Genomic DNA, 10,375 nt, shown 5'->3' on the forward strand with positions numbered 1-10,375 from the left:
CATATGTTTGTGTTTTACTAACAGATATTATTTCTCAAATACAAAGGTACTTAACAATTTGAATTAGAAAGTAACTTCTGCAAGGCGTTGTTTTGATAATTTACGATTTGAATTACATTAGAATTCCTAATGTAAAATAACTTGACTGCAATGATAAAAAAGTTGTTTGAAAATGCATTTAACTAAGACGTTGATTCACATATATATGAAATCAGTGTAAATTACACGGTCTTTAAGAGATACATTCGCCTTTATACTCGTGGACCAGTATGCTTCATTGATAAACATCAATTGTTATTCAATATAAATAATACACATTCAGATAAATATTGGCATTGTATAAAATGTATAAGGGAACCGGAAATGAGTTCATTTGTTTTTAGTGCTTTTAGATATTTACATTTTCATGCACTCCAGATATTAAATACCTATATTCTTCTAATATAATTATAAATGCTTGTTTTTATAATCACATGGAGTTTCATTCATTTACAGCGTGATTCCTAAATGATTCCGTTATATTGGAGGATATTAATATGTTTCTGTGTAAGAAGAAATTTTATTTCAACGAATGAGCTTTAAAAACAGTATTCTCAAGAGTCGGGTTTTCGAAGTTCACGTGATGAAACAAAAAAACACATCTTACACACACAAAAAATCCAACAATTTCTTTTCTATTTTATGCTTAAATACAAGTTTAAATGAAATATCCTCGATGTTAACTAGAATATCAAAATAAACAAACAATTCCCGAAGAAGAAAAAGTTACACCATGCCGAGTTTATTTCTGTTATTTTCTGCGGAAATTTATATTAGACTGATGAAAGCGACCGCAATTTTTCAAAGTTGTGTATTTCACAGGAGAAAAATAAAATGTGTTTGATTGTAAGGGATTTGTGGTGACTGTCATTGCTTTTACACATTGCATAACAGTTGCTGTTCGTATATCATCAAGAGCAGTTTGCATGTGGACAGAAGTATTTTTCAAACTGTTGAAATGGAATTGGATTATGGACGATATTTGGTGATTGGCTAATTAATTGAATTGAATTTAAGTTTTTTTCTTTCTTTTTACTTTTAAAATTACGTTTAAATTTTAAGTTCTTTATCAATTTCAGCTTTGTTTTCCTTTAAATAGTCCTTGCAATGTTGGAGTTGTAAGCACACATAAAATTGAGGTACCACATGGGACAACTATTTTAAAAGTTAGTCGTCTCTACATGTCAATTTAAAATAATTTTTATTGTGAATTTATTTTTTGATAATTTACACTGTGAAATAATCAAATACATTTCTGATGGCCACACAAAAGCATAAAATGAATGATACCTACTGTGAAAAATCCATTTAATCTTTTAGTCAAACAATGTACGTGTACATTTGTTTTATCGTTTTGATATCTATTATCTGAACGATAATATGGATGGTATCACAACTGTGTGCTCGAGTTTGAGATATGTTCCAAGTATTTTACACGCAATCGTCATTTTTATGGCAAAACGTGATATTTTTCATTTGCTTTAGATTGGAAAAATGTCGTTAGGATAGTTAACGAATTTTACAATATAATTTTGTTATCAGAAACCATTTAAAATACAAACAAATTATTCTGTCCTGAGCATTAACAACTGTGAAATACATAATTAAAGCAGAAGAATTCCTGATAGATTAACAAAATTTCTAACATCCAAAGAAATAAATATATCCTTATAGGTAATGACTTTTCGCATGACGTAGGCTCATTACTCTACCGCGCATTAATTTTCTAATGTTATAGAAAAGAGAGTGCTTAATTGTAAGCGCTATGCGTGTATGCAGTCTGTCACATTAAAATTGTGATGCACTGCCTTCTTACAATAACTGTTAAAGTAATTTTTATTATCCCTGAAATTCCGAGGAAAATTATATGATACATATCTTGTGAAGGAAAAAAACTTACGATATCCCATCTTTATGTGATATGTGTCTTTTTAACAAGTAAGGTAGAACTTTATTCACGTACAATAGTTAATGGAATGCTAATGCTATCTACCAACATACAGTACAAGGTCTATCTTTTATTGCTTGAAAGCCGGGAGGATTTAGAAGTAAGCGGAGGAGTGTAACAAGATTTAAAAAATACAATTATGCAGTCAAGATATTTTAGAATGTTGTGTTTATTTGAATAGTATTTTTTCAAATCATATGCATTGATTAAGACTTTGAAATGCTAAAAAGGCAATGAGAAGGTTATATATAGACTGATTTGTCATTTGTCTGTCGCATTTCCTAACTATTCTGTTCACATGGAAACATTATACGGAATACACTTTTGAGGTATATTTTATGTGCGTTATACTGTAATAATGCAGTTGATGTCTTTTTTCTTTTGAGCGTTAATGTCACATTTCTAGTTACTGCACAAATATATACTTTATAACAGATTCAAAGAAATCACACAATGGCTTTTATGACATATTATCTTTTCATGTGAAAAAAGACAAATAGTGTTTATCAAAAAAGTTTTTTGTTAAAGTCTAACTGTCTAAATATAAATCTTACTTTATGCTTGTATTTTCTATTGTAGAAACGACGAACCAGCGAATGATAAGATCCAATTAAATATTGCATTTTCTTGCACTGACTGAAACTACTGTCAACAGTGATTATTCTTGTTACAAAAATTAATCTGTTATATCTTATGCTGGACATTTAAGTCGTTTAAGATACAGAAATAAGCTATATCCGTCTATTTTGACATAATAAAATATTGTCTATAAGATGTCTGAGTGCAACGTATCAGGAAAAATATGACACCAGAAGTACATCCATGTGTATGCCTGTATTTGAGCTACTGCTATAAACACGGTTTAATGAAATTTGGTTTTTACTTAGTTAACGTGCCAAATCATTCCATTATCCATTGTTTTTATTTTTTTGTTTTCAAACATACTAAAGATAAAAACAAAAAGAAAACTAGAAAGTGTACATTGACAATTTATTGGCCCTTCTCCAGAAATGATACATTTAGAACTAGTCATCGATGTCAGAGACATATTCTATTTCATGGCGGAAGAAAACCTGATGTAGCACACACTTTGTAAATTGTTTGAAGCATCTTACTGTCCTGCTTTGCACGAGGAAGATTAACAAATAAACGAGCGTAAAATAGGTTACACCATAATCACCGAACGTCTCGCGCTTGACAAATAACAACGTAAGATTTTTTCTCGTGTGAGAATTTCCTTACTACCAATCACAGTATGGTTTCAGGTTATGTTTAGTACACTACACTAGATAATCAAATATTATGTAATATTATCAAAAAATATTTCAAACATTTTTTCTTGTATTTTTGTTGTGATTAATGATTCCAAGGGATCAATTTCTTTCAATATTTTGGTACTTCACTACAGCAGGCGTCAAGTGCCGTGTGGCAACTGTAAAAAGTTGCCCCGTATTTCACTTCTTAGGTCGTTCGGGATCATTGATGCCAGCACTATAAAATGTTTAGAGTAGAGTACCGCTCAAGCCGATGCTAAGGGGCGTGAGGAATTTGCACTTACTCATTATCCGTCATGTACAGACTCAATCAAACCGAGTCTGCAATTGTTATGTTATTTTGTTGAGATTAATGATTTCGAGGGATCACTTTATCCAGATTAAAAAAAAAAATCAACTTTGATCAAAATCGTTTTTTTTTTCCATAGATCACTTATGTATCAATCAGTGTAATACACTGCATATATATATTTTGACAGAAACGTACCTTATAATTTTAGTTATTTCTATCATAAAATATATAAAGTAAAAAGAAACATTGCAAGTGTTAATATTTTGATTTTCTTTTAAATTTATTACCCATAATAGTTTATAAGAGAAATAACTTCAAGTAACATTACACTTATAAGATTAAGCTAAAATTAGAACCAAGAAACGTTATATTTTTATTAGTCAATAAACATCAATGTTTAATTCGCTGCGGAGACGATGCTTTAGCAGTAAAAATAAAGTCAGGCTGGCTTCATAGGTAGACCATTCGACACTGAATCAGGCGACCCAGGTTCGATTCCCGGATTGCGCAGGTCAGATTTGTTGTGATTGACAATAAAATCCTTTTTACTGTCATTCGCACTGTATCTCCGCTCCTGCATGTAATAAATAATAAGCAAATTTGTGTAAACTGCTGGACAGACTGTCCAGGAACGATGCGGTCGCTGAACTGTGCTTTGGTAAATTGTCGCTTACTGCCGTGATCCGGAGTGAAAACTACCAACACCACCACAAAGTAAGTCAGTTTGGTTGCGTCTGTGAGGAAAAAGAGAGGACCAGTATTATATTTGCTGGTACCAGAAATCTCAGATATCAAGAGCTTAAATACCTTGCTGTTTCTGTGAAACGTCTAGGACAAACGATTGGTATTAATAATACGAATGTTTGAAGAATGGATATTTCAATTATTAATAGGTAAAATGACCATATTTGTTATATGTCGTTTATTGTCGTGAATTAACTTTAAATTGTTCATTTAAAACCTATATGTGTTAACGTGTCAGACTAGTAACAAAGGATTGTTTGCGGCCAAGGTTCGAAACCCACCAGGGTCAAGCCGTTGTTTCCAAGAACTGATTTGAGAGTGTTTTGATACGCTTACCGAGTCCAACACAATCAAACTAATACAAATTTGTATACACTAATACTGCAACTATGCAATGCATAAATGCAAATGTCATTTAACACGTATAATGCATTGAATACTATTTATTTAAATTCAATTCAAGTTATTACTACATTTGCTAAGCTTTCACAAAACCAGTTAAAATTACTTACTACATCACAAAAAAATGACCCATATATATTGCCTTTAATGTATATTTTTAATGCCAAGGAGTCATTGCAAAATAATATCCATACACATTGGTTTTTGTTTTCTTCCTTAAACCTTACTTCTGAAGGAAGGACATCAATGTGTTGTATAATGTTTGCTAGTTTTGATGCTTATAATATGCAAAATAGTGTTGAATGTGAAATAATATCAAAATATAATTTTATCTTCCATACAAAATATTACGTTCCTATAACTTTACTTATTACCAAAGCCAAAGAGTAGAAAAACATTTATGTGTTTTCAGAAATATTATTTTCAGTTAAGTATAATATAGGACATTCTTTTTCAAATAAAAATCTATTTCCATGCTTAGACGACTATCCACATATAATGAATATTTCGTGATTAACAATTACTTGTTAGTTAGTCAGATGATTATCTTAATAATTAGGTACAAGACAGGTTGCAGAATAATGCCCCCACCCAAACTGACAGAGTATAAGCATGTACGAATAACTACTATATAGCTATAAATGGTAAAAAATAAATAGAATTAGACTAATAAACTGATAATAAATTTAATATTTGTTGTAATTGTCATTCCTCAACTGTGTCTGTCAACTTAAGACGATTTGTCCCGATTGTCAGATTCTATATGCCTGCCTTAGCACTGATTACTTTAATCTTAGCTGTATACATATACAACCCATTATCTTTCAAATTACAGCTTTAAACATAAGGAGCTTGTAATTTCCATACTGATGTAATACAACAGACTCAAAATAGCTGTAGTTATGGGAAGAAATTAACAAGAAAGATAATTAAGTATTCATATAGCTTAAACATGCGAGGCTGCCACGATTTTTTGCGGATTCTTTCGTAAAATTCTTAAATACCCTTTGTCAGTGATTACTCCAATGCAGTATGTATGTTAATCTAACTATGTTATTCGATGTCAAAAAGTATCCAAATGCTTTTATAAGAACATTATCCTTTGGAGAACAATGTATAAGTGTATACCAGTACCTTGAAATGTTCATAATAAATAGTTTAACCTTTCGAAGGACGAATGTGAGCCTTCAAATCAATTAAAACTTTATACCTACTTAACGAAATAAAATCAATATTTATATCTAATTATGTTTTAACATTATTCATATCTTAACTAAGATGGTTATGAAACAAGATAAGTGACAAGACATCAGCCGCGTGCCTTTTAAGAATGAAATACCTTCTTAGGATGACATCTTTTTACCTTTATCAATGAAGTTGTTAGTTCAAACGCTACTATAAGAAAAAACTGCGTGATGAGTTTTTATAATTTCTGTTCCATAAACAATCGACATGTAATATGCAAGAAAAAAATCAAACACGGGATGTCGGTACAGACGGGAATACCATCATAGGCGAAAGGTTTTATAACTTATATCCATTCGATATTTTTCATATAAGTATATGCACATTATGCCTCAGAGACATACAAACTAGTTTTATGTCAGATGTGTTCCTAGTTTTGCAATGCATAATATCTACTTACAGCAGCCTACTCTTTATTTATGAACCTTTGCAAAATCTAGAATACTGCAAACATGGAATTATCACCGGTATGTGGTGCCACTTGACACTATTAAGACATAAATATCACACGAGAATCAGCTTGATTTTGTTAACAAATACGCGAAAACATTGGGATATGAACTATTTTTAGTAAACTTCGCAAATTCTGAAATAACATCATGTGACACTTTTTTTGCGTTGGAATTAAAGATATTCATAACATAAAGGGCATTCGTTGGAATTATTCGTCATTTTTTTCATATTGTTCCATAGAATACAATACCGGTGATATTTAGCCACTAAATAAAAAGGTATCATTATCAACATTTCTCCATGGAGAAGGAATATGGCATAATATTTCAAACACTGACAATGTACATATATTTTAGTTTAGTTGTATGTTAATTATATAGAACTAACCTACTTCATAGCGGTTTTGCAGCAAGAATTGTATTACATTTTTTAAATCTGATGCATTGATATCCTACTTTTAAGGATTTAAGAGTATGTTACCTAGACTGTCATTTGTCGCATATCATAATTACATGTATTCTGTTCACATAGTTACATAAAATATTGCACGGAATACACTTTTGAAGTACATTTGATATGCGTTAGATTAAAATAGTGCAGTGTTTGTCTTCCTGTTTTGAGAGGCAATGTAATATTTCTAATTATAGCACATAAATATACTATATAAAATTGTGTTATCTTCACTCTACTATATAAAGTCATTGCAAGGAATATTTCACTTGATGTTACAATTATAAGCGACACAAAATGTCTGTTAGTCATCTCATGAATAAACAAATAACCAATACATTTATCATAAACATCAAGCAATTGTTAAGAGGTTGTGTCATAAAGGACTACATCGGCGTTATTATTTTTCGACGTTTGCAATTAACAACTGCGTCTATTTAACACGAAATTATGTGTCTTGCGAAATTTAAAATACTTAATGTAGCAAGATGTAAAACAGTGTTTACCTACATGATAACATGTAAGGCAGCTGTATTTGAGATATGTTTTCTTTTAAATACTTTTCTAAAAAAGTCAAAAAGTCGGCTTAAATTTATAACATATAGTATTGCTTTTTTAATCAAAGAGCTTTGACAAGTCGAATGACGTCAAACATGACGATTATGAACCACACAATGACGCCAAGTAAATTTCCTTTTCGCAGAATGCAGTTCAACAATATTTTATGTCGTTTTCTACGATTTTAGAATCAAAATGTTAAATATCATACAATGTTGCAAAAATAATACTTACGACGCTTTCTCGTGAATCATTTTTCATGACTTCCTTGATTATATTTCTTTACGTCTAAAACAGGTTTAAATGACATAATTATATTATATGAAACTGCATAATAAATACTAAATATTATTCCATTACAGGCTTGCTCAATAAAGGCGTAAAACAAAATATGTTGTACTCATGGGTAATCTTATATTTGATATTTACAATTGTGTGCGATCTTACCATCCTCCACAAGGATTTCGAACAAGACAGAAATCTCCGTTAAAACGTGGCTTTTGATCAAATTGTTGCATAGAATATGACAGCAGGGGGAAACGTATGTCTGAATCCAAGCAGAATTACGTATAATAAATCTTATTTAAATGTATTGACACATATTAAAATAATATTAGACTTGGATTTATGACATAAGATTTCTGTTTTCATAATTATTTATTTTATATCATGTATTTAAGTTGATTTTGTTCTCAAACATTCAATAAAATTATATATTTCACAATAACTATATAATATTTAGTTGATATGACACTTCATCAGCCTAGTTTTGATATCGACACCACCACGTTTGCGCACATGCATATACGCGAGTACGTAGGCACAAACGCATGAGAAGGAGGAAATCAGTGCTTATCAAACTATTAATAGTTAAAAAGAATCTTACTTTATGCTAATATTGTCTTTTGTAGAAACGACGAACCAACCAACAATAAAATCAAATTGAATAATGCATTTTCTTCTACTGACTGAAATGTGTGTTATTATTCTTGTTTCGCAGACTAAATTATTTAATCTTTAATATCTTATGCTGGACATTTAAGTTCAAAGTTTCAGAAACAATATGACATAGCAAGTACATATATGCCAGTATTTAAGTTACGGCTATTAACATTGTTTTAGAATATTGTGATGTTCACTTTCAGAACGTGCGAAATCATTCCCTTATCAATATCTTTCATTCATTGTTTTTTAATGGAATATTACTTCTGCACATATTAAATACAAAAGAATTGCTTTTGAATACTAACTGTACATAACCCAAATGATTGAAACAAGTAATGTTCCCTTTGTCAGGAATGATGAATTCAGAACTTGACACTGACGTCAGATATAAGACATATTCTATTTCATGGCGGAAGAAAACCTGACATAGTACAATCATAGTAAATTATTTGTAGCAACTGACTGTCCAGCATTGCATTAGGAAGATTAACAAATATATCATATGTAATCGAACGTAAAATATGTTACAACAAAATCACTGAACGTCTCACGCTTGACGACTTACAACTAATACAAATGATTTCTCGTGTTTTCCTGAGAATTTATGGTAAATAGAAAATACAGTATTTACATACTGTTATTTACACTTCAAAAAATAATCTTATGTTAGATTATCATAAGAATTTGTCCAACAATATTAATCATATGTTATTCAAATTCAATCAAAATCGATATTTTTTCTAAATTACATGTGTACCTATCCTATACTATGTTTGAACGTACTGATAAAAATTAATGTTTGCAATTCTTTCAGTATAGAAATGACTCAACAACAAAGAAACAATCAAATTCAAATTAAACGTTGAACGTTTTTCTTTGCAAAATTATCATAAGTAGTCTACTATAGACTGATATATTTAAGTAACCTCATCAATTTTACGCTGCTCGTTAAAGTTGCAATATAAAATTACATAGAATAATTACGTAATTTATGTTTTATCTGGCTATGAGACAGCCATTACCTGCAATGTTTTACGTGCAAGATGTTAGCATGAAATACGACGTCTTAACAATTTTGAGGCTAATAATAATACCATTGTAACCATAACTAATGTTTTGAAGGTTATACAAATGTTTTCCCATCTCCAACTCGTAGCGAATTAAATTAGCGAAATGGTAGTATGTCTAATATGTATCACAACAGCTGGAACGTTTATTTTGACAAAAAAAACTGCATGGTGTTGTTCTGTTCTACATGAAGCAATATATATTTTGCGCTGAATTTGTGATACTCTTAGTTTCCATACTTTTAGCTTACAACACAATCATTCTAAGATAAATTCGTATATTCTTATATTATATTGCAGCTTTTCAATGAATTAATACAAATGCCATGTAAAATTACATGTACAAGAGAATGCTTATTAGTTATATTTACTAATTTTAATTCAAGTTATAACAACATTGCAACAGCTTTCACACAAAACAATGTTAAACTAATAATTACAACAGAGAATGTGTTCGTTCCTAAAAATGAATGATACTCAACCTAAATATTGCCTTAAATGTATAATTATCATGTCTAGGAGTCATTGCATTGGTTTTTGTTTTCTTCCACCAACATAAAACCTACTTGATAACTTACTAAGGAAGGTCAATAATGTGTTGTTTATTGATCTAGCAATGGGATGTGAATATTGTAATGTTTATCATATGTAAAGCAGTGTTGAATTTGGAATAACTTGTCAAGTAAGAATCAAAGTGTAAGCAAATTGGTATTTCTCACACAAAGTACTAAAAACCTATAACTTTATTATCACCAAAATGAAAAAGTAGTAAAACGTTTAGTGCTTTGAGAATTAGATATATATTTCAGTTAACTTTTAAACAGAATATAGAGCATTTTATTAAATAAATGTAAATGAATACATTTCTATATCATACGTTTTATATCTAAATATACATACATTTTCCTTGCTAATTGTTCAGATAATTACCTTGATACTTCAGTATTCAATGCATTCA

This window comes from Ruditapes philippinarum, unplaced genomic scaffold, assembly GCF_026571515.1.
Source record: "Ruditapes philippinarum isolate M1 unplaced genomic scaffold, ASM2657151v2 ctg1621_1_1_1_1, whole genome shotgun sequence".
Classification (NCBI taxonomy): domain Eukaryota; kingdom Metazoa; phylum Mollusca; class Bivalvia; order Venerida; family Veneridae; genus Ruditapes; species Ruditapes philippinarum.